The sequence below is a fragment of the Varroa jacobsoni genome, unplaced genomic scaffold (genome assembly GCF_002532875.2).
Source record: "Varroa jacobsoni isolate VJ856 unplaced genomic scaffold, vjacob_1.0 scaffold_761, whole genome shotgun sequence".
Taxonomy (NCBI): Eukaryota; Metazoa; Arthropoda; class Arachnida; order Mesostigmata; family Varroidae; genus Varroa; species Varroa jacobsoni.
In genome coordinates this window covers 74,587-96,325 of record NW_019213663.1, presented here as the reverse complement: position 1 = coordinate 96,325, position 21,739 = coordinate 74,587, and the positions used below count along the sequence as shown (strand labels likewise).

Sequence of the window (21,739 nt, the reverse complement as noted above, 5' to 3'; positions counted from 1 at the left end):
GGACTTCGAAACATCTATTATCTCTCGATGGCATTTATTTTGTAGAGCCACTGTGCAGGATAAATCGTTTGAAAGTCATTACGGTTTGGGCAAAAATGTGTTTATGAGAACATTGAAGGCTAAAATTACAGTTCCTTTGGAATAACTAAACGCCGTATTTTTTCTGTGATGATAACTGAACTGTTAAATTCACTGCAGAGTGGATCCTGTAACAAAAAAATCTACTAACAATGCTTTCAATATAACATTTTTAAATGAGAGCAAAGATTCAGTCCGGTTCTTAGAATACCTTTTTGAAGAACTTTATTAAACGTACCCTAGCCGATCTTCAAGAAAAATTATATTCATCTATTGTTCCATATTTTACCATCGGCATAAACAACTACTGCCAGCTCGTACTTTATCAATATCAGAGCGTTCGTCCAATAGATGAAGGTACAGGGCATCGACAAACGACACGCCTTTTCATGGTCTTGCCGAATCCACAAGCGCAGTACAGCAGCTGCTGCCTAGCCACGAACAAGACCTAGCGTTCTCAGAACAAAAACAAAACGGTTTATTCTGACATAAACTAACCAGTGATAGAGGGTCATTACAAGACCTTATAATGACTACGAGACCTCCACTATATTCTCTTCGTTCGTTCTATCCGCTCTACCTTTTTCTAAAGCTCTCTGGCCCGTCGTCGAATAGAGTTTATTTCTAGCTGTTAGTCACCGGCCGCATTTCGTGACCGCCAGTAGCCCACGGCCTTCTTCCTCGGCCTTTCCTGTCCATCTCGCAGTGTCAAACGCGGTCTATTAGTCTGCTATGTTCCCTGATGCGCTGTTTACACGCGCAATACGTCGCTATTCTTCGGCCACCAAGACAGATCTTGCTCTGTCTTGCTTCACTGAGAAATGCAGAGCGAGAAGCTGTTAATGACAGATCTGGCGTGAGTGTACGGTGAAGGTTGCTTGGCCGCGCTACGCGTTTAATCCCTTGGAGGCTGTCATCATGCTTGGCTTGTTTTTGGTAATTAACAGCGTAGCACATTTGCAGTAGGTTGTTGGCTCATAGAGGATACAAAGTTTGTGAAATTTAATGATTGAGTTTAATGTTTATAACGGGGATAGATGGAGCATAGCCAGTTACATAACAGTTGCATTTGCTTAATTCTAACCATCCATTATGGTAAAGGTTCAGGATTGTGGAATGGTTTACGTGGTGATGGGGAGGTGACATGGCACTGACCGTGAATTTACCACTAGAATACTTATAAATCGGTAATGAAACGTTTACAAATAGCAAAAAAAAACCAACGTGTCGGATCGACTGAGTCATTCCCTGGTATTTTGGACACAATTAGGGCGTTGAACCATGTTGATGTCTAGAGCGTTTTCTTCACATTCTGTACACGTCGTGCAGAACATGCAACGTTAGAATTACAATTTCTTCTACCTCAAAAAGAAAGTATCGCTAGCGTAATATCTTTGTTTGGTGAAAGGAACGATAATAGTTAAACAGCATACTGCACGTAACGGTAATTCATTCATTACTTCAATATCACCAGTCATATCAGATTGTGATTATATTCGTTGGCTTGCTAAAAAAAATATCTACACGAAAATAGTGTCTCTCTAGTGTCAAGGCAGCGTGCTACTATTGAAGCAAGCACTGATAACTCAAAATTCGGGCAATACATTGTATGCGAATGATGGCGGCGTGGAAATTCTAACTTAACGATTACGGTTAGTGATCATAAGTTGTGGAACTTTATTCGAGATGGTTTTCTGCGCGTTACCACCGTGCGTCACTGTACGTATGTATGATCGAGAATATGAATTACTCATCAAACTGAATTAACTTCAATAGTTCAAACTCTGATTTATGCACGAAAATCGCTTTCTTAGACAGCTTTTTCGAACGTCATGGGTCTTCCTAGTCCACTACAGAGTCATCGTCGCGTATTGGACTACCCGATTTCTTATTCTACCGATTTCTCATGTTTTCTTTTGCTTGGCATTCATATAGTTTCTAGTTATAAACGACTAAGCGTTAGAATAGAAGCGAATTCGCTCAAATCAGATGTCGCCATTGGTCATATCGAGAGATAGAAGGCTCCTACTCAACCAATTTTGTCATAATAGTTAATTATAAACTAATACTATTTTGGTGTATTTATGTGCGTGACCATTGCCATGTGAGCCGTTAGTTAGGCGTAGGTTTTCTGATCCAGCAGTATCAAGAAACGCAAGCATCAGCAACAGCGACAAACATAATCAGTATGTGCTATACAGTGTTAGGCAATACAATCTTCATACCGTCAACGTCGACGTCTAGACCGTGAAAAACACTTTGCCCGGCCACCCTTCTTAGCGTTCGCCGTTGACGAAACGGCGCCAGTGACTATTGTAAATATACAATCATCTTATGGCGCGAAATTTTAAATACACTTTCTTATTTCCATCAGTTTCGCTACTTTATCACTATAAAAATCAGCCGAATAATTACAGACACGGGCCAAAATAAAGCGGAACAAAGAATTCGCCCCTTTGAAAAAATAGATCTAACCACAAATCAACGGCTATTTGTTTACTATCACACTGGTAGCAACTGCACGTTGCAGGACTAGACCTTTCCAACATAATGAAACGAAAATGTATGACGTCGAAAACTTTTGCCGCCATAAAAACGAAACAAACAATCGACAATAATTTTGCTATTATATAATAATATTTGTGCATATATGTTAAACTATTTCGATAGCCCTACTGTACCCTGGTCATTTGTACGCCGAAAGATTTAGTTACTGGAATCGTATACGTTTTTTCCCGGCCAACGAAATACTACTTTTAGGCTGTTTTTGTTCAGTTCTATAGAACAGTCCAACGACAAGCTCTCAGTATATGGCTGGCTGTTGAATTTTTTCGCGTTTGATCAGCTTTTTATTAAAAAAGAAAAAAGAACGCGGTATTTAAAATATGCGCTAAAAATAAAACCAGCTAATATCAACGCAAGCAAAAATTTCAGGAAAAAAATCAGACGGAGCAGCAGATGCCCATTAATGGTAAAGTTTTAGTGCTAAAAAGGGGTTTTTAGCGGCCACAGCGGTGTAAAAGGACGAAATATACCCATATTTGAGCAAACGGAAACCATAACGTGTTTAACGCCGACAACAACAACAAATGCATCCGAGTCCTGTCTGCCCAGCGACGTGTCCCCTATCAAGATGACACTGAAGGTCCACAAGTGCCGCTCGTAGACCGGCATTCGAAGGATACTTTACCAATTTCTGTTACCTTCAAATCTATTGTCGGAAATATCTATTTCAATGCAAGGTATTTTAATTACGCGAAAAAAGTATGCATTTTCGCATTATTATTGATTGTAGGTATAAATGTTCGCAGGGGTCCGACGAGAGTTAACGGTGTTCAATGTTTACACTGTACAAGCTACAATTAGTTGTACAACAAACACAAATTAGTACTTTTAATTAATAAAACCAGCAATATCTTATGGGTTACAAAATGATTCTAAGATAAGTTCATATAAGTATATTATAATGTATGCTCACTTAAACAGTAGGTCGTGCTGCAACGGAAACAGGACAGCAGAAGCGGATGTCAAATACAATTGTTTTTTTTTCGTCACCGACCAATGCCGAAGCCTCTCCCGTTTATTCATACGTTTTAACGGCCTTCCGCTACAGATACTCTTCGGTTAGTTCCATGTAACATTTCACTATTGGGAATCAAGCAGACCCTTCAATTTGCACAAACACCTATTGCCCTCGGTGCAATAGTCGTCTGCGGGGCGAACGTTAAACAACAACAGCGGAGAACGAAACTGTTTTTTGCACCATTCAATAGCAGACGCGACGGAAATGATGGCGCCTACTCATTGTGATTCGTGATTCCATCGATCGGTTTCGTCCCGTCGTTGATGCTTCGAAATTGAATAGTGCAACCGATAAATTGTATCGTTATAATTGTTTTGTTGCTAAGTTACTGTGCGCCAATCAGATTGCACTGACATAATACTACCGCTAGATCATTGCAAAACAAGTATAAATAGTAACGACTAAATCATAATTGGATAGGTATATATGCATTCTATCTATCAGTATTATGAATTATGAATAAGAAGAAGAAAGAAGATTGTATTGTCGAGTAATTGGTGTAAAACTGATCGATTACCATCGTTGAGCCATACACCCAGACTCGTACACGCCATTCGCCAACATGTAACAGATATCTGTATCTTGTTGTTCGTTTTATTGATGTTATATATCCGCTTACATAAGCCAAAAGGGTGGGTGGATACCAGCGTTACCACGCTAAACTTTGATGCCACCCTCTCATATTCTGATGCTAATTCGTCATTCTGATATTGTAACTCTGCGTAGATCGTTCAGTCAACAGTCGTAAGTGCAGAAAAAAATTGCCGCAGTAAATCTAGAAGCAGATGTAGTAACGTACATTCAATCACGATCCTTGTGTATAGTAAAAGTTACGTACATAGAAGCGCTTCAACGGCCTCATTACACAAACACAGCCACAGATAGACATGATTGTATGCAAGCACATACCAATATTATAATAAACTTACTTATTAATGTATACCGTAAACGCGTTTCACCGAAGTTGCATTCTTTCGTTATATTTAGAAGACAAATAAATGGGGAGGTGGGGGCAGCACTATCGGATCAGTTACTACGGGACCTGGCTCTGTGGAACCTAGCCTACGACGGAGTGCTTCAGCTGTCAGGGCTGATCGAAAGGGGCAAGACGGTGCCGTGTCCTGAGGATCTGGCAATGCAGATCTTCTGGAGAATGAAGCGAATAGGGCTGTCAGTTCGGTAGGGCAAGAAATGAGGGAGCACTTCTTGCAAGTAAAGTCGCAGAAGTGTGAAGCGCGAGAAGAGAATCAGTAGCAAACTGTCTTCACCTTGTAAAGGGGTCCACATGCCTATAGGAGAAGGGCAACATATCTGAGAATAATCATAGACCCACGACTTAGGGGCTCGTCGCGCATCATGCATGCGGCAGCAAAAGCCCTTTAGGCAGGGTATAAATTTGCAGAAATTTTACCGAGACGAGGGGGGAGGGGGTGGCGGCTAAGAAACACTCAGCGACTGTCAGTAATAATAGGAGAATCTACGGGGCTTTATGTCTGTCCTGGGTAAACAGAAAGAAATACCGAACATACCAGATGAACAAACGGAAAGAACATTGCACAGAAAATCGGACCTTATCCTGGCTACAATTTTCTTTTCAAACAAGCTTAGTAGATGCTGGGCGATCACAAGGGACACACACGTGCCGAATGGGCCAAGGCGCTGATCCCGGGCCTGAAGGAGTACCATAATAGACTCTTTGGAATGATGTGACAAACCATATTGCTCATGTAAAGAAACGCGTTGGGTAACGCCTAAGGAGGTTCCAACAGATTCGGAACCGAGCAGACCTAAGTCCTACACTGAGGTAAATCTAACGTGGTTTCCGCTGTATAGACCTTTGTGGGGTTCAAAGATCTCTTTCGTCGGGTTCGGATTGTAAGATTTAATGGGTGTTAACGGAGCGAGCTTGAGCTTACACACATCGTACGTTAATTTATTCTTCTGTTCCCGTAAAAAAAATTAATGAATGCACCAGCAATCAAGTGCTCGTCGTGTCTGTTTTCAATAATCGGCATATAAAAATCTAAGTAGGCTTGTCCATTAGGTGTAATTTCTGTATTGAAATAATTGTGGGCAGTGTATGAAAAAATTGATAGGTCCAGAATTAGATATTGCGCCACGGACGCAACGGCGGAGGGGGAAGAGGCATAATGGCACGATTACAACTAGAGGACGAAGTCGAATGGAGAAGACAAACGAAGTTAGCGTCCACGCCGGCATTAACGGCCCCAACAATGGCAGCAGAATTTGGGCAGAAAAATATTCTAGGCAGACTATAGCGGCAATAGCGAAGTGAACGATTTTTTGGTCATGTATACTTCAGTAGCCTTCACCTCCTGATCGTCGCTGGCTCAGAGGTGGCCTAAACGCAGGCCATTGATCTTAGCGACACGAAGACGAAGTGTGTGACCGGCATAAATGTAAATGACTACGTATGGCATCACAAAATAGACATGCGAATATCAGTTATCAACACAAAAAACATTTCATCCTCTATCCCGTCGATAATTTTGATTCGTTTTGGCTAAGTGGCAAAGATGCCGGTGTATTACTTCACTACATCGAACCGCTATTATCTATCATATACAAACACAAGACGCAAGACTAACCATCTTAGAGACAGAAAATACTATTTATCTGTATTGTTGCATAGAAAAGCATAAAGAATAAAAATGGAAAAAGGTCCGCTGACATGCGCGAGTGGCATGTGTACGTAAAATGGAATGAAATCAACCTAACGGATAATAGGCGTTTGATAATTGTTACAAACACTAAAAACGTGAAGCTAAAACACTCGCTGGAACCTCGTTTGTTGGTCATCTAAACTGAAGAACATTATCATCACCGGCTGTTATTATTATTATTATTATTATTATTATTATGTTACAACAATCGAAGCTGAATAGGGAATCGTCAAGATCAGCTGCACTCGTTAACACAGCAAACGACAAAGACTCCTTAAATGTAATGAAGGAATCGGAAGATAAACTTACCTGAAACATGAAAAAAATAATGTCAATCTTTCAAAATCACAACATAACAGCTATCTTCATATCGACATCGTGGTTCCGTGACGTAATTTTCTATTATCTACCGTGTGGTAGCATTTTTACACGAATCGCTTGTCGAAACTTTACCTTTAGGAGGTGAGTGAATAGAAAATAGAAGGCAACCAGTATATATATAACGTAATTCTAGTCACATTACGTTTCTTGTCTCATGGTAATCAGAAACGGGCTTCTGCCGAGCTATGACTAGTACTTTTCTTAGAACATTTCTCTAAGCAACAGATTCGTGTCTGCCAATAAGGTTAATTACTAATATAATTTACCTTGTAGTCCTATGGCTACGGCACGCAACATCGTCCATATTAGAACATTTTTGTTTATGAGCATAAAAGACTAGACATAAATTTTTCATGGGAGGATTTTGACCCAAATGCAAAACGAACCTGACCTTTTATGAAAAAGGTGGAATTAAAATATATATTATGTAAACTATTATAGGACGAACACTTATGCTGAACGAATTGACCTTTTCCCTCGATTGAGGTGCGCATGTGTCCCAGCTTCGTGGTATAAGAGCATGCGTCACACAGCTGTTGAGATAATTTCGGTTGGATTTGAAAGCTCAAAGAAAATACTGATTTCATGGATATCGATCATTTTACAATGGGCTTAAACATGATAGCACATCATAGGGTACGACACCAGCGCCGATGGTACTGAAGGTGTACTGCAACATTGTTACATTGGCGTTTGAGTAAAACCGTGATACATGTTGGAACTATATAGGGATAAGATCGAGCAAAAAAATTGCCTACTTGTAAAGGCAGCACATGCTGTACGGCGTTCATCTCGAAGAGCTCCCGTTACCGAAGCGTTTATTAATCACCAACTTTGGGCAATATAGTTTTGCTTTGATTACTGCAGTGCAGGGAAGTTGTCGACGAACTGCTAAAGTACACATCTCAACGGCTCAATGTAATTTTAAGTATTATTCTATTGGCATTTATTTGTCAGTGGCAAACTGGCTATATTATTCGAAGCAGTGCTTTTCTGCTCAACATGCCCCACTGCAGGGGCTTCCTTCCTCTGTACACTGCTGTATTATGTGGATCGCATTCATTTATCGGATTCGTTCCACAGTGTCAGCAAGGGCCGAGGACTCGAAATGATCGATTAGTGACAATCGTACGGCCAGGTGCCATAAGATCACACAGTAAAGGAGCCTCTATGTTTGCCTGTGCCTGCACCGAACGTACAGCCCTGTAGCACCTGTGGTAGAATGATTTACGTTACAGTGTTTACTACAACAGGAAAGCTGGTGTTGCATTTCTGAGGACGGATTCAATACTGCTCTGGGCAGTATGGCACTTCTGACCGTTTGACGTTTCCAGTAGTAAAAGAACGCTATAATAATGCAGTATTTGCAATAGTGAAGCACATACTACTCCGCTGTGGATACGTGCCACGTCTAATGCCGCCACTCGACATCCAAGATAAGCACGAGCTTGTTTTGGCTTTAATCAGCCTCCCCAACAAACGTTCTGATTCGCAACGTTTTTGAATACATACCATGAACGTATGGAACGAATCTGCGTACGGCACGACTATACACGTATAATGTACCTTCAAGTGATTTCAAGCTTGTTTCAACATAGGCCACAAGTAATTTAAACGTGCCAGGGATTTCATGCAAGCTTCATTTCATCTGCGTTTTATTTTATTTTATCCTATTCGCTCTGCTGCCTTCATTAAAATATATACTACATCATATAACGACATTATATATTGTAATGGCGCCGTCTCTTTCCGCCACTTTCATTTCAGCTCATCTTTGTATTCCCTGTAAGAACGGTCTTTGATTTTCTGTTCCCTTTGCCACGTTCCCTTCGAGCCTCCCCTCTTCCAAACTTTTTGCGAAACTCCGTGAGAGCCGATGAAGCAGGTCATCTGCAGAGCTACCATTAACCTTTTCGTTTGTGCAGTATATATACGTGCGTGTACGTGTATAGTAAAACTCGAAGAAAATTCCTTTACTATCTGCAAAAGCTTTTTTCTACCATAGCGCTTAGTTGAGTACCCTGAACGACCAAGCCCTCCGGTGACGCGAACGAAAACGCACTTCAACAGACCCCTCCCTATACGTACAGTTAGTCGTATCCGCTAGATCTGTCTGCTTTTACCGAACGATATGATAATATTATCCTGTAAACAGGTGTCGCCGTGCTTGTCGTCCATTTGCTCTGTTGGCTGTTTCATGTTAAAGCGTATAAATGTACCAAGAAGCCTGCATAGGAAGTTCTTGTTCTTGTTGTTGTTGCTGTTGCTGCTGCTGCTGCTGTTGCTGTTGCTGCTGCTGTTGTTGTTGTTGTTGTTGTTGTTACTGTTTCTGTTGTTGTTCCTGTTGTTGTTGTTGTTCCTGTTGTTGTTGCTGTTGTTGTTTCTGTTGTTGTTGTTGTTGCTGTTGCTGCTGCTGCTGCTTCCTTCACGATACCTACTAAGAACATTATTTTCGGAAATTAAGGGCTGTCAATCTAAGAACTAATTGTATTCTGATAGTTGATCCGCGAGCGTGAGCCAAGTGGTATCCAGTAGTGATTTTGTTTAGTTTTTGCTAGCTAAAAGTCGACGAAGATTGTCGTGCACACGAATACGGAAGCAGTAAAATACAACCCATCTGCGCAGTACAAACGTCTCGTCGTCGAGTTGACACGAAGGAACAAGACGCGATATAATCGAAATAAACGTTACGAACGTTACAGACAACAAACTTTGCTGCTAACTAAACACAGACACAGGCCCAGAACTAGTTCATGGGTGTGACGCTTCCTTCTCGACGTAACTGATATCTATTGCCGTCTTCTACATGAACGATCATAGAGAATATTGTTATAATTGGCAATAACTACGATGTTGTTTTCGTGTTACATGCTGCACGTAGATGGTAGCTTAACACTACTAGCAACTGTAGTAGTAGTTATAATAATTATTACCTGATAGCTGGAACATGTAGTAGTCTAGTATCAATTATTAAATCGGTAATGTATGTTTTTTATCTCCATTTTTCCAAACGTTTTTGCTTTCTCCTATTCGTAAGACTGACAGACAAGCGGATAATGCAACTTTTTTCATATAAAACACACCGAAAGGGAGTGAGTAGTTGATTTCGCTCTCTAACGTCACTCGAATGTCATGCCGGGTCTAGGTGACCGAAACAAACTGGTCTATACAATAATGAAGATAGCCAAATTAAATAAATCCTATATTACGAGACAAATAATAACTACGTTGAATTGAAATTACGAGAAACAATGATAATTTTCTAAGTGTTTGAGATTTTAAATGGCGTTGACTGGGTGGCAGGTACCACTGGCGACTTTGAGAACATCGTATCGCAGTTAGCGGAAGTTCAGCGGCGACTACAGACGAAGGTCGGCAGTGACGAATAGGCCTTGCCATGGTACCACCCGTAAGCAACAGCCGTGTACCGATAAATGCACGCTTTCATGTTGAAAAGAACCATAACAATGGCATATTTCATACCATACAGAGCTTTGAGGGGCTGAAGTTCCGCCTTCTTTAAAGGCCTATTTCGGCCGGCCACATATACCGTGTCACCTTTGACTCCAGCGTAAACATTCTCTCGGTGACTAGCGAAACCCGAAGCCTGACTCGACTCCGAGCGATAACATCGCTCAGGGGGATCGCTCTATTAACTAGGTTAGTTCCGTTAAATGATTATTACTACAGTTGTCGCTGTGATTTTTCCAACCACCTACTGCTACACTATATAGTAATACACCATTGTGCGATGTGATAAGATTTACGTAATCGTTTTATTTATTGCCAACTTTAATTATCATATCTATATAGATAATTTTTTCATAAAGACGATATTTTCTTCTAATATATGATATCATTTCGACCTGGATATTCTACCATAACATCCGTATTCTGGCCGACCTTTAGGAATATCCGGCTGGTAGAATTGGTGTTCGTTTTGTGGAACAGAACGTAATCGTGTCTATGAGATAATAAGAAATTGTTCGGCGTTATCCCAATACAGCAGCTTATACTCAGCCAGAAACGGTACAAATTTTCATTGTCGCTATGCTGCCCCTAAAGAAAGCCGATATGACGCATCGTTGGTTTCCTGCACACAAATGCACACCCCTAACTGGAGCGTTAAAAAAAGGACACTGTTCTCCGAGACGTCCACTACACAAAAAAAAATGTACATAAGAGGCATCGAGAATTACTTTTAGCTTGATCGTCTTTTAACAGTGTCGCTACGGTGAGACAGAACTCGTTTTGCATACACGAGCATCTATTCCTATGATAGTCATCATTTGCTCACAACTACCAGAGCATCAAACCAACTATGTTTACTCGAAACGGCCTCTCCTTGATGCCCAGCAGGCCTAACTAGCCTAGAATTATGGACAACACATCCTGTGTATAATACGTTACGAGTCTTCATTAGATAAGCAGAGGTATAAAAGCGTAGCATGATGCTTGCATATTGTTAATCGAAGGACTCGTACTCAATTCATAATTCAAGCTTCTCTTTTCGTATCAGACGTTCATTTTGATGAAATTAAAAAGCAGATCCTTTTTGTATGTACGTTGTTTCCACTTTACCGACCAAATATAGTCTGCTAGCTTACTTAATTTCAAACTTTCGTTGTTACCCTAATACTGACTTAGATTTGTTGAAGATATAGTTGCCGTTTTAGCTCCTTTCTACTGGTTTACACGAAGCCGATGCGCGCCGAGAAATTGACTCCAGCACATGAATCCAGACGATTAGTTCCGCAGAGCACTGAATACATCAGAATAAAAATCAGATGACGACCCGCATCGAATATGGGTCGTCATTTGATGCCTTACGTCGCGTCCTCTCGCGCGATCTGGTGACAGAAGCAGTCATCATATATATATATATATATCGGAAACGCAATAGATTTTCCATACAGTTACTATGTATCTTCAATACACTGGGTGTCCTACCTCTAATGGTACGTAACATGGAGAAGACGACATCGCCTAATTCTAGGCGCTCGAAAGTCTTACACTCTTAGAACATTACCAGGCAGTACATTAATATTTCACAGTCAAAATAACCAGCTATGTCAGAATGTCGGATGGTAAGGTTGCAAACGAATAAAAGTTACTCGACATCTGTTGCCCTGAGCAAGCGCTCATGCTAGTACCGGATATAGCAAATTTTGTGTATTCCTAAAATTATATCGAAGGATTTACAAACATTTGGTATTACGTGCAGCCGGCTGTTGTAAAGCAAACAAACAAACTTGGGTGACCCATCAGATTTCGAACAACAATTCGTTATTATTGCTACTTGCCTACCATATTATCTAAAAGAGAAGACATCGTATAATATTTGTGATTAAACATTTGCAGGAACAGGCTTCTACAGCTCTCGACTGTTTTCAGTTCAACTAGCAGTCGACCGGTCATCAGTTGGAACTTTATCCAAAAAAAAAAAAAAAAGATATCTAAACAAATTATCTTCCATAATTTATGTTTACTTATTATAGTGTGTCGCTTCTTGTTTCATTGATCAGTAACAGGCGCGAGTTCAACGATGTCGCGGTCACGGCTGCCGGCACCGCAGCGACTAATGGATACTTCACCAGTGGCATCATTGTAAGAAAAATACTCGTACCACATTATATTGGTAATACATTTCCGTATATATATATATATATATAGCGGTATCAGGACACGCTGCCGAATCAGATCCTACCGTTGGCTCCGTACGCCGCTGGCATCGGCTTTAGCGGCGCTGTAATGATAAAATTACAGTTCAACTATTGTTGCTTATTTCTTTTGCGGCTCTCCGTGTCTTTGTTGTTTAGGCTTGCTTGGGGAATGCTGTGACGTCGTACAGAGTATTAAACGGGGCTTATTACGTGATGTCACTATCACAGAATATGTATAAACTGTGATACCTTTGCTTGTCACCGGCACGATTTTCGGTCATTAAGTTATTGTTGATGTTGCTGTTACAGTTACCATTTTTTTTTATGTTATAATTACCGAAATCCAAGCGCGGTGTTTTTATCAATCAAGTAAAAGTAAAGCAATCAGTGCAGTTCTACGAGATCTAGATAATAAATACAGGGGCTCTGATCTGTAATCTAGCCCGGTAAGATAACTACACGTTACCAGACGAAGTGTTTATCTACAACTGAGATAAACATAAACAAATACGAAGACAAATCGACATGCAGCGTCAAGAATCATGGATCTAACAGATGCGGATAGATAGCAGTTGAAGAGTACCGCTATGCACTAACTCAAAGACGACAAGCGACAAGACTCCCAACATAGTACCATTTCCTCCATTACGGGCAGATGCTTTCCTGTTCATCGTACACGCCCATACGCGTATAAACATTGCTTTGTCCATACTAGATACGAAACGGTAAAATGATAAATTGCATGTATAATAAGTAATATAATAACACGTTTTATTTATTTGATATGGCACAACACATACAGCTGTATGATGGGAATTGGTAAACATGTCCCCGTATTTGGGAGACGTATTTGCCTGCTAATCTGAGGGACACGCTGTGGTCTGGGTTCGAACCCGGAGTAGAGACGCACTTCGAAACAGCTCCTGCTTCATTGAAAACTGAATTACTTTCACAGTCATTTCATACGCCCTGTCTCATTCTCTATAATGATACATAGCGTTCACTGTTTCTCGTCACAGAACATAAAGAGAATTGACGATGAGTGCACCTGCGGTCCACTGCTATTATACGCGCACGTAGCGATTTGATTTAAGCAGAGGGTAGCTTATTCTGCCTTTCTTGTGCAACCAGCCTATAATTTCTGCTAATTTTCTCCAGTCCATTGCAAAGTAATTAAACTGAACTTTACGTTTACTACCAGCTACATGTCTGACAGGCAGGCCGTAGCGGAAACCACAGAAAGTAACTGAAACGCCGACAATCTTTTTTGCCGATTCCATTTCCTTTTCGGGAACAAGAAGTTTAACGTTCGCCGAGATGTTGTTGCTGTTGTTGTTAGCGGTACAACAATGATCATAGAAGCTTATTGTGTTCTAGTTGCTTGACTTCCCGACCTTCGCCTGTGTACAGTACATGTTATATGAGTGTGGAGCATTTACATAGTAAACGTGGCCATTTACTTGACAAGTAAAGGCAGGCACCGCACACAGCCATTCTACAGCCATTCTGCTTGGGACTATTTCGGGGTCCTCCATACCTTGAATTACGTATGAAGGTCTCTTCGACTGTCTGGGTCTGTCTGTACCAGTTATCTTTCAGTTCAGTACAGCGTCTAATTTATTTTTGGCCATGTGACAACAAAGCAGCCACAGTTTCCTTCATACGAAATTATTTACACTATTATATCATAGCCGTTACCTCCATGAGATAGCTAGTAAAAAGGAAAGACAGAAGAAGTCATTGACATATGGGAACTTCGCCCTGCCAGGATAATGGTTCACAATGCACATTTATGGTTTATGCGTGTGTGTCCTGTACCGGTGCTGAGTAGTATATTTATAGCTGGAAAACAGATGGTCGTGCTTCTTGTGTGCTCAGTGAAAAGCTGTTTCAGTGTCGCAATGATTCCGCACTTAGGTCGACCAAGCTTACAAGTGTAGATACAGCCGGTTGCTCGCTAGCTTTACATTGCCTTAGGTTGCCAATCAACACGTTTCGATCGATGTACATTTATAACGATAGTTTAACGTGTAACCGCAATAAATTTGTTGGAAAAAAGCGTACTTTATATAATGACGGCACATAAACGTCAGTGCTACGGGTCTTAGTAATGATACACCTTGATACGGCTAACCTTATCATAAGTGGAGCAAAATATATATATGGCGAAAATTAACGTACGTTTGAAATCTATCCAATTTTTTTGCGGATAACCTTAACCAAGCAACATTCTGAACGGATCCCCTGGTTAAATATTGATTAGTTAGGTACAAGTTAGAAAGCCACGTGACTTCCAGATGTACCCGAAATTGTTCGATTATGAAGTAGTCTTTACGTACTTGGGACACACACATACCTGTACGTTGTTGGCAACCAATACAAAAAATCAAAAGCCATAACCATAAGATATAAAAAAATGTTCACTTCGTGACACCTTCACTTGTTTCAAATTAATATACAATAATTGTTCTACAGAACTTAGAAAATGTCAATCTTTGATATTTACAAATTCCCTTTATTTTTCCCTGATGCACCTTCCTAGTTTGGGCGTTGTTATGATTGCTTATAAATATAGAATTGAAAGAAAGAATAAGATTGACTGCCCTGAGAAAGCAAATAGGACACGAAAGATCTATTCAATATAGAGCAGCGTTAAATTCGTTTGCGCGTATGCGACCATGACAATCCCGTCTTCACGACCCGTTGGCAAAGTTACTTGTTGCTTATAACTTGTTGTCGGTTTATAAGTCGGTGATATCCTACATAATGTTGGTAAGTTGCATCTTCAACTGCGTCGTCTCGTCAAGACGGACGCCGAGATTGAATTTTAGAACAAGTATGAGCAGTTCGTTATATATATTTGTCTAACACTGCAGCGCAAATGGCAAACTCATTCTCGACTCAGAATGGAAGTTGGACAGACGTGGGATCTATCCAAATCGTTACTTCTATGATTCTACCTAAATCTTCACAATGTACAATATGTACATTTAGAAGAAAATTGTTCCTTTTTTTTTTTTGTTCGATTACGTACGTATGCGCGCGTCTGTCTGTGTTAGAACGGGGTCAAACTTTACCGCGCAAATGATAAAAAGCACTATTATGGCTTTCGGTTTCTGCTCTGTCCCCATTGCAGATACGTACGCAGTATCTTTACGCCTCCTTTACACTTTCCTCAGCTATGATACGATTGTACTAGCCATGTTGGGTGCGCTTTTGTTTTACCAACAGCGGAAATGTGACGCAAAATTGGCGTGAAAGGGAAATCAGAATCGAATCAACGTTTCGTGGATCTGAATAAATTGACCGCAGAATGAACATAGACGAAAATTGATCGATGGGGTCAAAGGGGTCCAGACAATGGAAAAAAAGAAAATTAATTTGAAAAAAGCCAGCGGTCTTTGCGAATTTCGGGTGTAACTTTGTCCACTTTTGCTTAGCAGGTTTCGAAAATGCCGGTGTTATCGTCGTAGTTGTCTATGTTGTTACTGTGAAGCAAGAATGCCCTGCGTCGATCACAGCTTTTTTTTTTGCAGATGACATTTCATTTCCGCCGTACTACAGACACATGATTATTCAAATACAGAGATGCGTAAAAAAAGCAATGCTACTCTTCCTACAAATTCGGCTTGGTAATAAGCGAGCTTTTAGGTTAAAAATTCATCCAAGTTTGCTAAACGTCAAGCTGCGATTGCGTAAAATCTATGTTTTGTACAGTATAGCAATTAAAGTACAAGATCGGTCGGGTGCGTCAAAAGGCGGACACGTATAGCTCTATTCGACTTTTGCCGTTCACGCATCCCTGCTTGCCAACACATGCGTCACGTTCACATGAAAGGCTCTCCATTCTTCACTGGGCATAGGGCACTTGCACCTGCTGATCAAGACGAAGTACCGTGAAAGTTAAGTGTTTTTAAGTTGTCGAACTGCTGTACGGTCAGGGACTGCTTTCTCATAGGACGTCATTGCTTAAATACTATTAGCAAACAATGGCTCCAAACCGTTCGAATGCACCAAGCACAAAGAGGGTATAACTAAGCTGATGAACCTGAACATGAAGTAACTCATACGGACACAGATATGGATTTGTAAGAATTATTTTTACGTTTAGCCCTTGTTGTTTTTGGATAGTACGAGAAAAACATTAGCTATACGTGTAGCGCCCCTACCAGCTCTCACGACGCAATGATATTTATACTGTTTATTTCAGCAAAGCAATTAATGTCTTCACGGACACATGCCTCTGTTATGAAAGAAGTAACACATGTGTTTCTTCTCTCTTCCAGCGTTTTAGAGCGGAAGAAACACGCAATATTCTGGCACTATCTTATTCCCTGGATGAAAATGCTGGAAATCGTGAATGATTCTTTATGAAAAATTAATCAGATCATTGTTTTGAGAATAGCGACAATGGTAGGTAAAACTAGCATAAATTAGCAGCTCTACAAATAGCGTATTTTTTTTTTTATTAAATGTCGCGTTGTGCCTAGATTCATGCGGTATTCACTGACTCGGCCTCGTCTAGGTCGTTGGCTGCGCAGAGTTACAAAGTAACGCACTTTCATTACATCTACGCTCAGTAGCGTCTAAAAAGGTACATAATTGGAAATGCTAGACTGTGTTTAAGAGTTGTTATTTTGAACATTATTTAAATTGGCGCGGCATGAAAGAGGACTTGCAAGCTAATGAAATGCAGTAATAGCTAATTTCCTAGCTGTCCGTCAAACAGACCACATGCATGCTACAATCACACTATGACATAATAGCGGTCACAAACCAAAACAGGATTCCTGGCATGCTATGCCCCAGTGAAATAATGACGTCAGCAGGAAAAAAACTGCCACAGAACCGCCTGAAATCACTATATCATATTGTTCCCGACGCCCCTCGTTCTCCGTAGCTTCTGGATGGACGATTCAATGAAAACATCACTTGACATAGCTCGTACAGCCGGCGTTCGCATCGATATGGCAAAGCACCCAGGACACATCATACTTCATCACGAGAAGTCGATGCTATACGTCTACTATGCTCACTCGGTTGTAGTTGGACTAGAAGTAACAGTGACAACTCTACATCGCAAATTGAGACTTAAATTGACATCATCAAAGAATAGCGCCCTATCCAACATCCGTACTGCGTTTGCTGGCCTAGGCAGTAGATAGGCGAAATTGCCTGGATCCATCTATGATACTGTATAAGCCTAGAATTTAAATATCACGTAATATACAAATGGCTTCGTTTATATCGAACAGAGCGTGAATGAACATAGAATGAATGTAAAATAACAGCAGGATGACGGTGATTTATCATTATGGACGAACGGAGGTAAACGTAGACATGCGCAGATGTTTTCCATTGACGCTATAGTGAACGTGATTAACAAACAGATGATTGAATAATCAAATTAGATGATGTTACACATACTGGGCATACACAAACTTCTCTCGATTAAGAACGTAAACGTACATTGTATGGTTTGTTGGTTGTCAGAAGACACGGGCACGCTTTAGCCCATGCAGACACATGCGAATCGTAAAAACTCACAGAACGGTATTGCATCTAACTACTGCCCAAGTCCATGCATATATTCGAAGGTGCCTCTACGCCTACCACGCCTACTAAGGTCTTCTGTGGGGCTATAAAAGTAATATCTCTAAATCGTGAAACTAATTAGATGTTCGTTCATCAGAGATCAGGAGAATCGTACCATATTGACAGTTAAAGCTAGTAGAGGTTCGCACTTAGAAAGAAGCTGTACGTTGCAGAAATGTATTGCGTAATCTTATCTTACAAAAAAACCATCTTTTTTCCGCCTGACTCTAGCTGATTTTTGGCTATCTTTGGATGTCTTCGCGTCCACCCTTTGAATAGCTGACCACTTGACCAACTATGATAAACATGGCAACTATACCTCAGAATAAACATTTACACAAAACGACGTTGACGACAGGCGGTGATGAACGTATTTTCGGCCTACGTACAATCATAGAAAATCTGTTAGGCATAGCATTGTTGCCAAACGTATTTTTGGGGTCATTTCATCTGGGATAGAATTGTGCTTTCTATTGACGGATACGGCAGAGCCATTACTGAACTCTACTGCAGACAAACATTGCCGCGCTGAGGCCGGATCGGCATGGTTAGAATATCCGGCATAAAAACAACGGCGGCAACTGTGGCGCCATATTTGTAAAGTTCCTTTCGGTGATTTTCTACCGTATTAATGCAGTGTAATAGTGTCCATTTGGTCTTCGCGATTCTGTAGTCGACAAGCCAAGCGCTGCGACGATTTGCTGGCCGCAATAGTCTAATGCCAGTACCAAAGAACCAAATAATGTGCGGAAAGCCACCAGAGGGAACCAACGCTCGAGGCAGCATTGATTCAGCAAAGACAAAGCATGCTTCTACCATTGTTGTTGTAGATGTACAGAATAGTGGAACGTCCATTGGCGTCGCTTGATACAGATTCATTATTTGGCTTCCATTAATAAATTGTTTACGTGGTCCGAGGCAACCCGAGCTTGTTCCAAGTACTTGTCCCACCGTGTTTAGTCTACGCTAGCGCAACATCAACATGTTCACAATATGTCGGTATCACCGAAGATGGAACGCAAAGGGCGCTCAGGAAAATATTAGACCGCCAACTTTCCCTGCCACCGAACCACCCCAGGACGATAATAAGCATCTGAGTAGTGATGTCTGCGGCATCGAAACCGCAATACTCTTTCTGTCATGAACAGCGTCAGTTTTGGAGTATAACATAGATTTATTAGCGTTGTTTTGAAGGTTTTTTGTTCTCTTTGAGAACTGGCCGAAACAGTTGGATGATTTTTTGCCTTTATGTTCGTATACCTACTGTATCGGCAGAGGCTCCTCTTGTGCACACCTCGAAAGAACACCAGCAGCTACCATAGAGAACGTCACTTCTGACAGCGGCGCCAGAAGTGGTCATCTACGGGTCAATCGACTTATCTTCTCTTATCTAGTCGACAGTCGTGGGCTGCTGTGCCAAAAACGCAGCGCAAACAGAAAAAATCAATGCACACCAGGTAGTGTAATGAGAATCCGATTAAAAAAAATAGTTGAGCTTTTAAATAAAAAAAAACTTGCTGTCTCAACTCCAGCGGACTTCATCCACGGGAGTGATTTCAGGCGCCGAAGAACCAATTACCGCGGAAGCACCACTACCTTCATAATAACATTCCCCAAATAGTGTGATGCATCCATCATCAATCTGTATATCGCAACTCGAAAGGATATCCAATAGAATTTTTTTCTATCTAAAATACTATTTTATACTAATTGGTGACTAGTGCACCAAGGACGACAAGCAGGTCTGAATATAGACTATGAAAACAGTCATCATTGCTGTTAGAAATCATCACCCGTTATGATATGAGTTTGAGACGATTCGAGCGGTTGGCTGACCCTATTTGGCTGACCCCAATTAAAATCATGGATAGCACAAAGATCTTAGGCACAAAGGCACAAAGAACTAGGCTAAATCAGGTTTCTGGCTCTACACCAATATCAGTGCCTTCTTAAGAAGAATGACATTCGCCTGTTAAGTGGCCTAGTTGAGTCATTATCGGACAGCTTACTTCTGCTTGGATAAATATGTAAGTATTATTTTACATAGAAAGATTTGATTAATTTATTATATCGATGCTGGTTCGGTCCATGCAATAGTTCTCACAGAAATATATATAGTGGATAGAGTCGTCAGGTTCGTTCCAGCATTGTAAATCTTCAACGTCAAATGCCACTGGGCATTTGAGGTGTTTGGAATCATAACCTCATAAATTATTAATGCATGCTACAACACACAAACTTGTTTGATCCGAATTTACCCTACGTTCACTGCCTTGGTATAGCTTGATAAACTGCGACTCATCCAAACGAAGCTAATAGAACAGCAGCTTTTTTTTTACGTTTGTCGGATCGTAAATTGTCCTTACGCTAGAACGGGTTAGCATGCATGCATGTTACATGCGATGACAGCCTGTATCTGGCAGACGCTAGATCAATCAGCTCAAATAAGTTACTATTTGAAATTCGGCTCTTATTTTTAATGAATGCAAGGGTAAAAATAAACTGCTAAAGATGAAATAATCTCGACATGATTTAAACGCATGGAGCACCCGCCTGGGAGCAGCATCCTGCTAGCTCCAACACTGTACAATGTGTGCAGACCATATAGGCCGAGCAGCTTTCGCAATAGTAATAATAATAACAGATGCAAGAATAACTGCTGGTTACGACCAACTTTAGACACGCCGATAATAGCCGTCTGAACATCATCTATATGAGCAACGACGAAGATCGGAGACATCCGCGGTGAAGACAAACTGGATACTGTCATCTTTGTCTACTCTTCGCCTCTTTACCAGCAATGCCATTTACTCCATCCATTACCATCCATATTTAGTGTGCAGCACGAGCGTCAATTGGCTCAGTGCTGCAATGAATAAATACGCCTTCCGGTGAGGGGGTAAAAGCTGTCATTCTGTTCATGCGGATGTCATCAGCTTTCCAACGTCATAAAAGCAGAAGACGAAACCGTTCTCATTCCCCAGGATTGAGAAGACGCACGCTTTGTCATATTACTGTGTACGGCATCAGATCCCGTTAACTTTTACTTTTCTTAGGTTCGGCAAGAGGAAAAGGTCTTCGACGACTCACAATACACATTTGGCACATGGAATTGATAGATTTGGGATGATGGTACTGCCTGTCAGTGGCCCAAAAACGCTGAAAAGTTCAACAAGAGGCAAGAAGTAATTTTTCTCTACAACAACACTTCAGTCAGTCTTCATAGTTCAACAAACGAATCCTTTCTCATCAGCAAACTTGGCCAAGCACCAGTGCATAGGCAAAGCAGTGAGTGATGTGTCCTGACGCTAGTTCTTTGCTAAATCAGATAACGTTAAAGGACAACATCATTATTCGTTTCACATGATCGTTGATCAAATATTTCGTACGTACTCTCAAATCGGCGAATGTCGCACTAGCACTGCACCCCGGTCGGTAATAGGCAACTATGACACCTAAAAACAGCTGAGGACCGAAACTATATGTCAACAGGCGGTACTGTTGTCACTGTTATAAGGGAAATTACTGCTATTACTGAATACTTATTAAATTGAAAGTTCAGGAAGCGTCTGCTCATACCTAACCGTATCCGATAACACAATCTGGTTTACTCAAAATCTTTTGTCTCCTACCCGAGACACGCTCCTATTCGTGTGGCAGGGATGAATCTAGTCAGGGAAAAGTTCTGCTTGTTTCCTTTTTATGGCCCGCTAAAGGAGGTCGTCGTGGGTATGGTTATTTTTTCTACGACTATG

General features: G+C 40.9%; 1 protein-coding gene and 1 long non-coding RNA gene across 4 annotated transcripts in view; both read right to left on the bottom strand.

Annotated features, from left to right (window-relative positions):
- Positions 1 to 21,739, bottom strand: part of hwt (SH2 domain-containing adapter heavyweight) — a 106,462-nt gene that overhangs the window by 22,014 nt on the left and 62,709 nt on the right. The gene's annotated exons all lie outside the window — the stretch shown is intronic.
- On the bottom strand, positions 172 to 4,594 carry LOC147753080 (uncharacterized). Its single transcript, XR_015312288.1, has 3 exons — positions 3,557 to 4,594; positions 659 to 892; positions 172 to 526 (listed from the first exon to the last, which is right to left on the bottom strand). It is a non-coding gene; the product is annotated as an uncharacterized LOC147753080 (long non-coding RNA).